We start from the raw sequence: 17,109 nt of genomic DNA, 5'->3' as shown, positions 1-17,109 counted from the left end.
AAAAGAAAGAAACAGCTCTGCCTTCATGAAGTCTTGAAGAAATTAAATTATGTACTAAGTTAAAAAATATGAGAAGTGTTCCTTCTTTTATAAGCAGAGTGTGGACTCCTCTTTTTTGAAGCTAAAACTTAAGGAAATAGACCATTTGAAGATGGAGTGGACAAGAGGGAATAAGAACATTCCAGAAAAACATAAGAACGTACTCAAAGGCTCTGAGATGGAAAAATAATTGGAATCATCTGAAATTCAGATAGCAGTAATTGCTGAAGATTGTAATCCTTTTGAAAATACAGCACCAACAAAGGGTGAAAAAATGGACAATGCCCAGAGCACACAGGGTTTGTAGACCACGGCTGAGCATTTCATTTACAGATGGGCTATAAGGATATCCAATTAAATTAAGCTTAAATCTTTAAGAATAGTAACTCTTAACAAACACTATTTTCACTTTGAGTAGCAATGGAAAACGGTTTGGAAGGGGTAACAGTAAAAGAGAAGAGTCCAGTTGGGAAAATACCTGTAGCCATATCCACAAGCAGAATGGATCCCCACTCAAAATTTGGTTTGGAAGTTGTTCTTGATTGTACTGTGTTCCCCAAAAAGGCATGTTCAAGTTCTAACTCTGATACTGTTAATGTGAACATACTTGTAAATTGGATCATGGAAGATGTTGTTAGTTAAGATGAAATTAGGGTGGACTCTAATCCAATATGACTCTTGTCCTTATAAGGAGAGGGAATTTGGGCAAACTAAGACAGAGACAGACTGAGAGTGAGTTTGAGTTACTCTGCCAGGCAAGGAACACCATGGGCTATCCACCGGGATGGAATATATTCTCCCCTTTTAGAGGAAACATGGCATTGCCACAAACTTGATTTTGGACTTCTGGTCTCCTGAACCATAAGATAAAAAATTTCAGTTGTTTAAGCCAACTAGTCTATGGTCTGTTGTTAAAGCACCCTTGGGAAACTGACAGATGTCAAGACTGATAATGCCACACACACACCAAGAGGGTGTAAAAAGCTTTTATTATTCACAAAATGAGGCTCTTTTTTTAGAGAGAGAAGGGTAGTTTCCAAACAGGTCCAAAAATGGCTTCAGAAAGCAAAAAAGGAGACTGTCTAGAGGTTTTTATGATGGTTATGTGGTAGGGCCGGGCAGGGTGAAGCTTTCACATGTATTTGAACTTCCTGCTGGCATGAAAGGAGAGAGTACTTGGGCTTTTCAATCACATTGTTGAATATTGTCCATCTCTGCCCCCTGGTTATCTTTACAAATGAGAAACAAGTTAAAAGGCTTCTAACACTTTCTCAATAAATCACCAGAATTTGTAGTAGAAATGTTATTCTTGCATTGTTCCTCCTTGTATGTGCACTGGTACTTTATGTCCTTTTGGAGATGTTTTTAAAAATGCTGACATTTCAGCTCCACCCACAGAGGCTCTGATTTTATATAGGCAGGGCCTAGGTCAAACTCTCCAGATGATTCTTATGAAATAGAACAACTGATACATAGAAATTGTCAATTATAGAAGATGTTTCACTAGAACTTTTTAAAATATTAGAATCCTTTTAATATCATTAGAGAAGACGGATCCTTTTTGCCATTTCTAATAAGAAAAAGGTAAAGTTATTCCACTAGACTAAGCTCACATTAAACTATACTTAAAGTTTTACCAAAAAAGGTAGAGATGAAATATTACATTTGCAATATTAAGTATTTATCATCCAAATCATATCTTCTTCAATACTTTTCTCTACGAGAAATAACATTATCTTGTGTGATTCTGTTATGTTACTTTTTTCTTTCCCAGAGTTGGCTTTTTTGCTACCTAAAATGTTTATAAACTGATTAAAAGAGGCAGTTTTAAGGAAAATGTCATTTCAGCCCTGAAACTTCGTTTATGTCTACCTTGTAATGTGAGAATTAATCCTATTTGATAAAGTTATATCTACTCAAATTATGCAGTTAGGATTAGAAACATTAAAGGGTTGATTACATTTATAATTTCTCAGGGAGAAAGCCTAGGGTCTGCTTCTTATGTATGTATGTGTGTATATTTTAATGGAAGTGTCTACATTTTAATGGCATTTGATGTTTTATATTTTACCTCTGGAGCATTGATGTTGACCTTAAATGGGCTTTTGTGAAGAGACGACTGGAAGTGGTTTATCAAGCATTCTAAATAATCACACTGGGTGCAGAAGACAGAAGCAGCACACAATATCAAGAAGGTTAAATCAAACACTCTTCCCAGAAGGAAGGCAATTTATTTCTTCATTATTTACTCACAGGCTACCAGTTTTAATCTTTTAATCTTTTAAGCCATTTTTATGGCTTTTTTCCTCCTTTCTGCCTCTTCACTTGGTCAGACCATATTTATTAAGAATTTTTGATTAGAGTACACTTCATTAAACATAAAATTGAACCTTCTTTAGCACGAATATTCATTGCACTTCTGCTATATGCAAAGTTCTGATTAGGCCAACGGGGATAGATCCTCAAAAAAAAAATAGCGAAAATCCTTGCCATCATGGAACTTACATCCTAAAGAGTAGAAACAGGCAACAAGTACATACTTAAGTAGCATATGTCATACTTAAGATAGGCTGAGCACTATGGAGAAAACTGAAGTAAGGGCAAGGGCCAGGGAATACATAAGGAAGGAATGGTTGTAATTTTGAACAGGATGACCAGGGAAGTCCTCACCGAGAGGATGGATTCTGAGCAGAAGAAGCAAGGGAGGGAGCCAGGTTCATCCCACAGGGCATTCAAAGAGCAGCGATCTGTACAGCCTGAGGAAAGAAAGCATCTGGAGGGATAGCAAGGAGCCAGAGTGCTCTGAGTGGTTAGAGCAGTGGGGGAAGCCAAGGCAGGTTGATCATGAAAGGAATGTATAAAACTTTCACCTTTACCCCTCTCACTGTGGTCCTTTCCAAGACTGCCAGGGGCCCTAGAAAAGACTGCTCTACATTATATTTTTTGTGATGTTCATGTAATATGTCATCTTTTTAAGATGAGTACATTGTTGTGACTTCTGATTTCATCCTAAAGAGTTATTATTCTTTTTGCATCCTAATTTGCATTTTTAATACATGGCATTTATACTTTAAAAAATACAAAGTTTTCTGCAAAACTCAGATCTGATCCGATGTAGAAGATGACAGCCAAGAGATGGGAGGACTGGGCGAAGTAGAGAGTGGAGTTGAAGAAGGGTAGGTACCTGCTTTGAAAATTCTGCATAACACACACCACATTCTGGCTAACATGTTCTGTGTTCATCCCATCAGGAGAAAATGAGAAGGTGATGGTGGTAAATGTGGTACCACAAAAAAGTAAGGAACAGATGGGGTTTTCAATTACAATTTAGAATTAGAAAGTATAATCCCTTATTCACAGAAACTCAGAATTCAGAGTCCTTTAAAAAACTTGATAGGGAATACCAGTAGAATCAATTTAGCCAACCTGGCAGGCACTGAGGAGAATACAAAGGAAACAATAAATGGTGCTGATTGCAGCCCAGAGAATCAGCAAACCTACATCTTAAGCTGTTAGTAGAATAATTGAAGAGTACATTTGATGTTTTTATGTATGTGTTTCCTTTCTTAAATAGTCAGCAAGCAGCTGCTTTATTGTACAGAAAGAAGGCAGACACAAAGTTTGAAAAGAAAGTCCACAAAAATAAATTCAACTGTTGATTTTTGTGACTAACTGCACACAAATCAAATTTTCTGCATTCTAGAACCTACAGGGGTGGGAATGCAAAAGCAATACATAACTTTGAGGATTTGGTCGATTTATCTCCTGATGTTTTCAAATGTGCTTTCTTTTGCTTTAAATCCTACTTATTTCACTTGATTGAAAAACCAGGCAGTAAAAGGCATTGGAGGTGTATACAATGTCAACCACTACCGAATGAGCCATTCTGAGATTTTCAGTGTTATCAAATACAAGAAGGAATTTTGTCAGCAGCTCAATACAACCTCTGCCAAGATTAAAATCTCTTCCTTTTCCATTCCAGACAGCAATCATATCATATGAATCATGTTCTCTGTGTTTTGTATTAAGAAAGGTAGTGAGCCTCTCTTTTCTCTTTCTCCATCTTTGTATATGAATATACATGATATGCAATATATATCTCTTTAGATAAAAATATAACATCTTTACCTAATTTTCTCTGAAATGACACAAAATATACTTTGGTATCTATTACACTTCTGATAAACATGAACACAAAAATGGGATTTCACTTACTGTAAATTCATAATTATTTCAAAACAAAAGTAAATATATTTAATAAATTAAAAAATAAAAGCGTCAAGGAGATTTCTTCTTTTCTAGCATGCTGAGATAACTTAAATGGTCAAAATATTTTTTTCATTGTTACTAATCTATAGGTTTTCTACGCTTGTATTAATTTTGGTAATTCATTTTTCTCTAGGTAATTCATATTTCTATAGATAAATTACTCCTTTAATTTAAATTATTAAATATAACCCTTCCTTTAAAAAAATGGGGTTTGAGCTATTATTTTCCTTTGAGGAAAATTATGTATAAATTATCCTGAGAGAACTGAATTAAGACTTCAGATCTTTAACAATATATGATATAAAATAAAATATGAGGATTATAATAGAAGTAAACAACAAATACTACCAAAGAAGGATTTCACAAATATTATACCTGTATTCTTATCAATAGTATCTGAAAGTGTATTAATTTTAACTCATCAGTCACTGACTCATATTCATATGTGTGTGTTGAAAGTAGTTTTCTATTTAGCTAATGGAAATTTTGTTTTGATATTTGGTGGCACTTTTTTTAACAAGAGAACCTCAAATCCTCAAATAGTATATTGATAAAAATATCAACTATGTAATAGGACAATCCAGCATGTCAGTGGGTAGAGAAAAAGTCTCAAAAAATGATGGATTTTTACTGAGGAAAAACACTGTGACACCTTTCAAATATATGTTATCAGCACAAATTCCAAACGTTGTATTTTTCTGGTGTGACTGCTACTTGTGGCCTCCGTCCTGCTGACCACAAGATCATTCTGACAGGTAGTGTAGGAAAAGGGTTTTTCTTCTCATGTATGACAATGTTAATCTGGTCAAATTCTGAATGAAATATCAAAGAAACAATTAAGACATTCATCTCTAATAAGGACTGTGTTCTCAATAAAAATTTTGCTGAATGTGAAATATGATGAATGGATCGGTAAACAAACCCTAAGTTATGAATGATTCATATTTACATTGTAAATTATTAAGTTAATATCAGTATGTATCTTTAAGCAAGTCTGCTTGAAGGGAAAGGAAGTTACTGAACCCTTCTGAATTGAGCAAATGGAAACAGCTTATTTAGTGGAGGATCAAATACATTTTGAGCAAGTGAAATATGAAGTCATGTGTGTGTGATATTTAACAAAATATATCTACCAATAATAAAAATCTTTTCTCTGTCACAGCATGGAACACTATGCATGCTAGTTTTCTATTTAACAACTCTGTGAAAAGCAAAGTTGTTAAACTCTTAGCTAGTGAGCACAGATTTATTAACTTTAAATCTGGCATGTGTTTGTTTCAGATTAGAGCAAACAAGAATAGTGATGAGTATTATAAATTATACTAATATGGAATGCTTATTAAATATTCTGGCAGTACCCCCATGAGTAAAATCCAGACTTTCTATGCTGGAAAACCTAGAAACATTAAGTACCTAAATTGGCAGACATCTAGAATTTAGGTGTGGGTTTAAATAAATCAAGAACTAAAGAAATTAAGACCCTCTACCTTTGTTACAGTAGGCCCTTGGAGTTTATATTGCAGCAGAATCTATATTTTCAGAAACTTAAACTGAATTAATTAATGATTACTTATGGACAGGTCAGAGAAGTATTGCTTTTACAATTATGTTTATAATTCAATAATTTTACAATCTTTTTGTGTTGTCATTAATGCAACTGCTTCATGTCTATCAGTCTGTTAAAAGTATGTAGTCTGACTTACTTCTAGGGACAATTAATAAATGAGAGCTACTTTTTGAAATAACTTTTTAGTTAGAATCAAACCATGCCTGTAATATAATCAACATCTTCGCCACAGTCCAATTTTCTTTGCAGAAGGTGTTTCTAATCATCAGTGTGAGGAAAAGTCTGTGCACCTAGGATAAATTGTAGAGGTAGGGAACATTTATTAAGTAAAGTTGAAATTTTTCCTATTTCATGAATGACTTTGAAAACTATTTGGTCTACTTATATTTGTTAATATATTTGTCTTAAGCAAAACTCAAGGGCATGAGATCATCTTATAAAATATGCACGGTTACAGAGTAAAAGCAAGCAAAAAAAATTTGCACTAATGAAAAATGAATCTTTGGATTTCATCTTTTTTCCTTCTCACGTATATTGAGAAGTAATATAATCTAGTTCTTAACGTGCAGTTTCTGGAGCCAGGCTCTTTCGACTTGAATTCCTCTTCAGCCACTCAGTAGCTCTGTAAATTTTACAAGTTGTTTCACCTCACTTAGTTTCCTCTTCTATGAAGGGACAATTATAGTGCTTACTTCATTGATATTATGTGAGGAGTCAATGAGTTAAGAAAGCACATCTGCACTACTAAAATTTAGTTGTCAAACCAGTACGGGCCATAGACTGACACAATACCATGTACAGAAATTTAGAGTAGGCATTAGAAAGTTTTATAGCAACTTGACAGTGTGAAGTGAATCCTTTTTGTCATTTCCCTAAGAATTAAGAAGCATGTAGAGTTGTATTTAGTTTTGAATTTAATAAAGGGAATCTTACTATACATATTTAGTACACATTTTTTCAAGTAGGAGAACAATAAATATATTATAGGATTTAATGAAATAAGTAAAGGAAGGGAAATTACTTGGCCCAATTTCTGGCAGAGATAGCAATTGACACCATTATTCTTATATTGTTGTTATCATTTTTGGAATTATTTTTATTATCTTACATATCTTTCAATATCAAATTTTGGTATTTTATTTATTCTCTCATATTATGTATTTGCTTTAGAAAAAAAATTCTTAAAAATTGGATTAAACCAGTCTGCCTAATTTTCAATAAAAATTTGTAATTTTAAGGGCCCTTGAGCAATTTGAGACACTGTATTTTTCTCAGCCAGACAACATTTCAGATGGTGGAATGTTGTTGCCATATTATATTTTTCTTTTACCAGTCTATCTCCTGGAATAAAGATACTGTAGAACATAGCTGCCAGCTGACCTCTGAGTTCATGTAGCTTGAGTAGGAAATAAACCTTTTTGTTATAAGCCACAAAGTTTTCCTGGAATCTTGTTTTGCAGCATAACCTAACTAATGATACAGTGACTGGAAACTGGCAGAGTATTCTATCAGGATAGAAACAGAAACATATGACATTTTCTAAGTAGTTGGTTGGCAGGGAGTAAGGAAGCTATTAGCAGAGCCTGGGAAAATAAGTAATCAATTTTGTGCAGTGGCAAAGTGTTTGATAATACTATCACCTGCATTAATTTGGGAATCACATTATGGATCTAATTAAAATAATAATAACAATAATAAAATAATAATATAATGGATGTAGAAGAAGTAGTTGGAAATTAGAAAGTTGGTACTGTGTTCTGATTTCTCTTTGCTCTATTTGGTAAGACATTATAACCCGTATATGAGCTCAGAATATAATAGACTGACATGGTAGATGTGCTGCTAACATCTCATTGCAGCAATGAAATACTTATTTCCTCAGTTGCTAGGAATGCTGGCTGGGAAATAGTCCTCTGCTCTCAGTCCTCATTGGGAATTGTCTGAGCTTAAAAATAAAACAAAACAAGCAACAAAATAAAACCTTACCAACCCAGGTACAGGCCTCCTTCCGGAGGCTCCCCTAATCCACTGCTTTATCAAAGCCAGAATATGAAAACCTGGACTCCTTTCCCAAATTTATGACAAATCTCAGTGCCCTTCCAACTCCAAAGCTCCCTGTGGTTTCAGCAGTGGCATTTGTTGTGACTGCAGCAAAGCTCAGATTCTCTTTATTGTCCGACAAGGCTTCCTCCCCCTTCCTGGTATAGGAGTCAATCTCAAGGACACTCTTACTGAATAACTGCACGTTTACTTAACCTTACGTCTGAGTTGACTTTTCAGGGAACATACCCTGAAACTGCTGGTTTGCAAGCCTAACAAAAATGAAAGAGACACTAGAAATTAAGGATCTTGAATGTTTGAAGAGGTAATTGCTGCTCAGTTTAACTGATAAAAGATAAATATATGTTACCAGAATAAAAGTTTAAAAAATCATAGAACTGTACAATGCAGTGAATCCTCATGTAAACTGAAGACCACAGGTAATAGTATAAGTATAGCATTGTTTCATCAACTGAAACAAAAGTATCACATTAAAGCAAAATGTTAGTAACAGAGAAAACTGTGTGTGTAAAGCAAGTATATGAGAACATTTTACTTTCTATGTGAATTTTCTGTAAACCTACAACTCTCTATTAAATAAGAAAAGAAAAAAATGAAGGATTTTGAGAGAGAAAGGTCAATTAAAATTTGGTTTTGTAAGGATAAATGAACTCTCATGGTTAAAAACCTGAATAAACAAAGGTGACAAAGTAAATAAAGGTATAAAACCCTGTAAATTCTTCAAATGGATAAAATGCCTCAGGAAAAGTGATAAAAAGGCAAATTATGTTATAAATTATGCTCTAAAATCAAGCTGTGCAAACAAGGAGATAAAATAAAGTAAAAATGAATAAAACAAAAGAATTGAGGCCACCAGGAAACTGATTTAGGGATATTAAAGAGATGATATATATACTTGAGTTAGTCAGCCCAAATTTAATATAAAAAATATGATGTGATAGGATAAAATTGAAAGATTTTGAGACAAAAGATGGTTTTGTATATTTACAATGCATCCTGAAAGTATTGGTTGAATTTGTATTGTTTTAGCCTGCTTTCAGTACAGAACTCTATGTTCAGTATAAATACTCATGGTCTTTTAAGGAGGAAAGAAGTGTTTACAATTACTGAGAGGACAGAACAGATTCTACTGTGGGCTTATTGGCATAACTCCTTAAAATGATATAGAACTAGTTCAATATACGAGCTCTCCATACCCTGTGGCTCTACATTTGTAAGCCTGACTCTGCCTTCAATGCCCCAGTTTCTGAGTACCAGAAGCTGAGGCTTAGACTCTCAAAGCTGCAATCCAGGGAGTAGGGCAACAGATGAAGAAGCAGCTTCTACCCTCAATGCTTCTTTTTTCTTTCTTTCTTCCTTTATTTGTTTGTTTATTTAAAAGTATCTTTAGATTGCATAAATGTTACATAAAATACACAGGGGATTTTCATATGCCCCACTCTCTTCCCCTCTCCTCTCTCTCTCTCTCTCTCTCTCACAAACACACACACACACTCAGAATATAAAAATAGTGCCCTAATTAATAAGAGGGAGCAAAAATTTCAATTTTTTTCACTCATCCATTAGAGAAAAATATAATAATGGGGAATTTTTAAATGTATGCACCAGGTTCATGACAATGATTGACATTATTGCTACCAAAAAAAAAAGGGGGGGTATAGGGTTATATATAAACATGATTGTTCACTTATTGATCATCATTTAATCTGAGTGATGGGGACAAAGAAATCCATTACACCATTGTTTTCCTGTAGAAGTTTTATAATAAAAAACTAAAAATCAAACAAATTACTGTGTAAAATGGATTGTTTGGAAGATACTGCTCAGAAAACTGACTCAACTTGTGAAAAATAAAGATGAATAATATTTCATAATCACATATAAAACAGATTGATGAAATAAATAGCAAAGGTAAAAGTATCAATTTAATATAAAAATTATAGAGGGATGTTTAAGGAAATTTCTAAAACAAGAAACAGTATAAACTAAAAGCCAAAAAAAAAAAATAGGCTTAAATATTTCTAATTAGAGGATTTTTGTTCAATGAAGAACAATTTGAACAGAGTTAAAAGGTCAATGATGGCATAATGATATTTGTATATATCAATGATCACTGATATATTCAGAAGTATTTCTTTTAATAAATAATGAAATAGTAATAGAATCCATTATAAAATGAGAAAATTATATGAACTAGGCAGTTTGTAGATAAAGAACCTGAGTGAAAAAATTATAGAAATTAAAACAAATATGAAATATTACTTTAGATTAGATTAACCAAAATGGCAAAATTGTAAATAATAAGTGCTTATTAGAATGTCAGTGAAATAGGAAGCATGAATGTTGTCCTAAATGGAGTTTGCTTATTTGTATATGTAATATACATCATCTTACAACATAGGTGCTTGTGTTGAATCTTTAAGGTTGAGCAGGCTTTGAATGGAAAGAGTTTGTAATTCCAGGCAATCAGAATAATTTTGCCAAGGTCAGAGAGGTAAAAATTAATGCATGTTGTGTGTGGGGAAGTGATGGGTAGTGATGTGATTGAGTTTGATTTATCATATTATTTATAGCACTGAGCAGGATATGGTGAAGAATAGACCAAAAATAAAACAAACAGAAAGATTCAAGGGCAAATTTCTCCTTGGCAATATACTTAGTGAAGTTAGTGAAATAAGCACAGATAACTTGATTTAAAATGACATTCAAACTGATAAACTATGTCAGTTTGGTTCTGGTTTAGGTCTAAGGTTTAGGGCACAACTTTAGGAATCAAAGACGTTACCTTGACAGTGACTTGACCTTAAATAACCTCTGACACCATTTAGTTTGCAAAGCCCTGAAGTTTAGCCAAGTATTTGAGGAACTGTCAGCATGGTAAGCAAGTTAAGCATATCATTTAACTTTTGCAAAGACAGCAAAGTAAAGTTTTTCTGTTAGGCCAGTATTTTGAATTTTCTTTTCTTTTAGACTTCTTATTTACTGTTAGACTTCAAAGCCCTGGTCATAATCTTAGGTCTGTGAAAGACATTGGAGACCACTCAATTGAACACCTTCAATTTTACACAAGAGGAAGCAGATTCCCAGAGAGGTTTAAGTGACTTTCCCAGGGTCACAAATCAAGGCAGCAGCAGAACAATGAGTAAAGTTCTTGTCTGAATTCAAATTAACAGATGACTTCCATCATAACACGATGACTTCCCATGAATATTAGACACTTTATTTCCCATTCTCTCTATAGGTCCACTAGCTCCATTCACTTATGAAGGAATCACTATAGGTGGAAGACTTCAGTGGAAGCAGAAATTATAAGGGATTTATTAAAACGGAACATATTGTAAAGTGGTAGCCTAAAATGAAGTAAAGTAGCCAGTGGTATGCCTTTAGTTCTTCTGTAACTCACTTTGGTTCAGAACTATTTTCTGAAGCACAGTTATCTTAGAAATAGTAAAGACCGAATGCCAAATATCTATAACTCAAAATGTAGAAAGCATTTAAGATAGTGTGGCAAGTCCAATACCTGAGTAAAAAGCACCTTTTAAAATATGAGTATTTTATTTATTAGGTATTAATGGTAAGTTAACAGTGAACATCATATTGTTGAAATTCCACAAGTGAAATTCCACTGTCAGATGGGAATGAGAGATTTGAAAACTTCATCCAGGAATAAAATAGATATTTGAGTTCTTCTGTTTCTCTCTGAAAAGATCTAAACTTACAGGCCAGTGTTAGTAACTGCTTAGAAAGTTAACTAGGAAAACAGTGGGTTTTTCTAAAGAACAAAATAACAATGAAAGTTTCGCATATATAAGGAACATGGTAGGAAAAAAGATTCTAAATTCTGATAGTGAGAGTTGTCTCATTTCCCATTTCAGATATCACATGATGGCGGAGTCCTAAATTGTAACTGAATATAGAAGCAGAGCCTGACAGTTCATACTTCTTATTTATGTTTTTAAAATTTCTTTGTTACCAGTGTTACATATTTTTAGTCTTTGCTTCATATATACATTCAATATCATGAAATACCTCCACGATTTCTTTTAACGTGAAGATTTTTACCACCATCGCTTCCTCTGGGCCATCTTCATTTTTACCCAACGACTTTCCTCGTTTATGTCAGTAAGTTCACTTTCACTAAGTTCTTCTGACTGCATATCCAGGGTCTCTCAACCAGTAATAGGGAATTTTCACTATTCCCACACTCAACCTTCTTCTATAATTCCAGTTTTGTTTGACTAGAGCTTCATTTCTAGCATTTTCACTTTTCGTTTCTTGGCTGCACTTAAATCTTTGCTGATCAATTTCCTCTTTTAATTATCTATTTTTTCTAAAGAGTCACATTAATTTATCACTGGAAACTAAGAGGCAATAACTGCATGTTTTGCTGACTGTGGGTGAACTGAGTAACAGATGCACAGTGACCGATCACCAACAGATTTTGAAAGAAGTGACATGATTGGTCATTGCTTATGACAGGCACTTAATTTACATAGATTTGTGGCAGGAAGTGATAGCAGCTAAAGTCCTTTGCAAAATTACTCGTAGTAGATAAGCCATGAAACTGAAATGTGCACTTACCTGAACCATGAAAAATGGCAATTGTACATACACTCCACACATACAATACATACACTCAGACAAGAAATGTGAGGTCTCTGGGTTGGATAACTGAGCGTTTATTTCTCACAGAGCACCTTATGGGTAGTTGCCTGAGACTCCATTCCCACCATGCAAGACGGTGGGAGCCTAAGTGTTACACTGAGTATGTAGTTATGCAGCACCATGGTGGGAGAAGAACTCTGAAATTGAGACGTGGATGCTCTATAGCATGAATGGTGCACTGATCTATCCTCCCTCTGGAAAAAGAAAGACCTTTATATGGAATGCAAGAAAATAGCTCTGAGGCATTTAAGGCTCTTAATTTCTTCAGAGCAATACACTACCTGGTTGCCAATGCATGTTTTCTCTTCAGTCATCCTGTAACCAAGTTTGCCAGTGCCTTTGCTCAGAGAGCATGGATGGTGCAGTAGAAAATATGCTTGGAGAATTGTCTCGCAACATTGTGGTTGTTTTTTTTGTTTTTTGTTTTGTTTTGTTTTGCTAGTTAAGTTGCTTTTGAACAAACCTAACAGAATGGACAAAGAAAATAAAAAAAAAAAAAAAAGAAAATGGTAATTACTTTCTCAGTGGTCACTGAAATCAGTTTAGGATGAAACATTAGTCCATTCTGAAAGTGTGTGCATAACTGGAATTAAAAATAACAATGGCCCCCATGCCTACTAACATTTAGAAAGTGTGGTATTTCTGAAAAAGCAATTTCAAATCCATTGTCGCTTAATCCCCACTAAATTTCATTGAAATATGCAGAGCAGTATGCTTACCTACAAATTAATGAAGAAACTATAAATTAAATAATCTGGCCAAGATTACCATATAGCTACTTAGGACATCCGAACTTGAGCAAAGTTTTATTGTTGTTGTTGAACTCCCTCAAATAACGTCAGACAGCTGTTAATAAACCAAAGCTACATGCAGCAGTACTTCCTTCAGGACAGGAAAACACCACCCTGAGAGAGTCTTAGCAGTGTCTCAGAAGGAAACGTCAGAAGTGGCATATATATAGCTCTGTGGTCTGGACTATAGCGGTTTAAGACAGGTCTGTCAAGGCAAGAAAGTCTGTAAGCGTGGGCAAAAGTTCCTGATATAATAATGGTTTAGGATTGGTAGATGAGGATCTTGAAATGAATCTTCATAACTTACTTAATAAGTACAATGTTTGTTCTGCTGAGTAAATCATTGTCTCCCACAGATGAATCTCTTTCTCTGGGAAAGATTTCTTAGAAGCAGCAAAGCAATGAAGTCAGGTTGACAGTGGTGGTCCGCAATATTATCTAAGTCATCTAGATACAGATGGCCTCATTTTGATTTCAAATGTGCACCTTTTCTCCTACATCACGCTTCTTCCTTAAAAGGCAAGGGAGTTTGGGGCAGGCGGTGGGTCAGACATATATGTATGGGGAAAATGCAGGAAGAGTTTGAAATCTGTTTCTTTAATTGAAGGGTATGAGCTCATAAAAGGACTCTTACATTTAAAAAAAAGCTTTTAATTGAGATTCTTTTCTTAGAAAATTTGATAATATGAAAAATCAACTTCCCTAATTGGGGGTGGGGGGGCTGATTTTAGTAGGTCTTATGTTTGAATTGCTCTGTTTATAACCTCAACACCAACAGCATAAACACCAGACATTCAATACATGTTAAAAGAAATTCAAATCAACATCTTTAGTAGAAACTCTGATCTATTGTTATCAGCATTCAGACAGCTCTGAAATTTAAAATAAATGGTAAAGTCAAAATGGCTTAGGAACATAAATATACTTAATCAGAAGCTAATAAAATTTAGCAATATGCCTATAAAAGGTGAGGTTTTGCTGGAAGGGACTAGAATATCAAAGCCTGGAGAAACTAGGCTCAAAAAGTATTGCAGTTATGGAGTTGAACTATTGTGGATAGCAGTTAAAGTGCTTTATTGGTGAAAACACTTAAATCTACAGTTTTGATAGATTAATGCAAGTCAAATGACCGTCATTTTGAAGCCAAGTTGAATGTACGCCCTTCCTTTTGTCAGTAGGTCCATATTTTGCCAGAGACTAAAAATTTTCAGCATCTTAATTGTAGAACTGGCAGAAGCCAAACGGGCTTTGCTTCAGAAGTTATGATGCAAAAACAACGTCATTCACAGCAGTTCATTAACCTGACATGTTCGTTTCATTTTTGTTTCCATGGGTCAGAAATCTGCGTAGTGCTGTGAAGAAACTATACAACGAGACAACTGTTTAAAGAACTGTTAGAAACTCTTCTAAGTTATTTTGGTCCTTAGTTTCCTTTGATCTAGAATTAGTGGTGAGATTAATTATTTCCCTATTCACCATCCATATTAAGTCAGGCAAAGGCTATAATAGGACACTGACCAAGAGGATATATCAAAACCAGTGGCACAGAGATCATTTCAGCTGAAGACGGACAACACATTTTATTAATACATTTTTTTTAAAGCTTACGCATTCATTTCTCCCCACTCCTTTAACCAAGCAAGTCATTTAAAATCCTTTTTTGGGGGAAAATATTAATGAGTTATTGAGGTATACTGAGAGAGCCAAAAACATTCAGGTTGATATGAAGACAGTTAATACCTGGATATCACTGATCTAAATTTTGAAAATAGTCATATAGGTAAAATATTTATATGTTGCTATCTGTCTTCGAAAACTTGGCACCATCTAGGAAATTGGACTGAAAATGGGATTTTCAGTGACATGGTGGAATACTTCAGCAGAATCAGCCCTATTCCCAAAGTCCCCTGCCCTCCAGCTCTGCTTACCAGGGGCCCTGGCTGTAATGGTTTCGTCATCTCTGTATGTGAATTAGGCCTATTCTTTTGAATCTCGGGGTCCCTTAAGAATTGTTTTTCTGCCATATGTAAAGTAAAACCCTACACCATTGTGGGGGGAACAACTCGATAACTCTCTCTTTAGAGAGAGGGCATCACCATCGGTGTCAATGATTTCTGAATTTTGCAGTGCTTTAGGCATGAATGGAATGTAAGGAACTGAAATATCTGGATTTCCACCATCAAGGGTACCCTTCCCTGAAGTTGCTGGTTTTATTAGCTCTTTGCTGGTCCTGACGGATTGCAACACTTGATTTCTTCTAGCTTTTTCATCAGATATATAACTGCTTTCTATGAATGACCTACTTAAATTTGACTATAACATAAATATGTATGAAGCCATTTCAATTGCATTATGATATCAAAAAAAAATAATTTTTGGCAATGTAATCTACTACATTTTTCTTTAATAAAACTCTGGAATACTATAACCTTGAAAATCATTTTTCCCTTTACAACTTCTGCATAATTTTTAGTTAAATTCCTAGGGCTTAATAATATTTTCCTCTTGTAAAATCATTAATCATAGTCATTTCCCCCATTTTTTCTACTTCATGAATTTAAATGCCATGTTAGCATTGCTGTTTATTTTTCTTCCAAGATTTAGTTTCCTTTTATTAGTGTGAATTTTATGAATAACAATACATATTTAATTGTTCAGAAATCTAGACATTCAGTCACAGTTAAATTGTCAAATTTTTAAAATTTAAATGAAGCTTATAATTTAATGGACTATCTGTATGCATATATGTATGTGTGATACTACCTGAAATATGTTTAGCATGAATTTGCTTATATTTTCCATCTACAAGTGCAGTGAGAAATGCTAAGAATGTTCTGCAATGAGTATATTAATGCTTTTAATTGGTTAGCAAGCATATGTTTTAAAGCTTCCAAACAGGAGAAATTAGTTACTAGACTATTTTCTTTTAATTTGTAATTTTCATTCTTTCCCATTTTTCTCCTTTATTGTCTACTGAAACAGTGATCTAATAGGCATTCGCCTAAAAAGACATGCATATTTTTACATTAAAATTAAATCGAAGTCTAAATTTGAGTTGATAAACATGTACTCTCTATTGAAATGTCATCTTTGGAATGAAAATCATAGCAATAGAAAGGAGAAAAATAAGAAAAATTTTTTGCCTATGGAAAATACTTGAATAGGAGCAATCTGATACTTGAAATTGCAAAGCTACATAATGAGAAGTGCAAATATCTTTGCAAACGTGACCTGCAGCTAAAATACTTCCCTAGTATTTGACTTTAAGGGCTTACTTAGTAAAGATTCACAGCATGTATACTAGCAGTGTATTATATCCACATAAATCTAAATATTATTCTTCTATTAAAAGAGAAACAATCGCACTCCATACAGGGAAAACGGGTGAATTTCTTAGAGAGCCATTTGACAATGGCAAATATTTCCTCATTTTACCTTGCCACATATAACTAAAGATTTCAAAACATTCTAAGACAGATTTATGTTCACAATAGAGTATCATTATTCATAATTATCAGAATATAACATGATTCTTTAAAATAGAAACTAATACTGGGTCATTTTATCTCTTTGTCTCTGTCTCTTGTAGATGGAAAATACAAGCAAATCCGTGCTAAATATATTGCATTATAAACTAATTAGAGAAAACATTAATAATATATGACAATGAGTCAAAAATTCATTGCATATAATTTGCATCAAAACCTCAAAATGTTT

This window comes from Dasypus novemcinctus, chromosome 4 (genome assembly GCF_030445035.2).
Source record: "Dasypus novemcinctus isolate mDasNov1 chromosome 4, mDasNov1.1.hap2, whole genome shotgun sequence".
In the NCBI taxonomy this organism is placed as follows: Eukaryota; Metazoa; Chordata; class Mammalia; order Cingulata; family Dasypodidae; genus Dasypus; species Dasypus novemcinctus.
The sequence above is the reverse complement of the archived record's forward strand: the minus strand, read 5'-3'. Positions refer to the sequence as shown.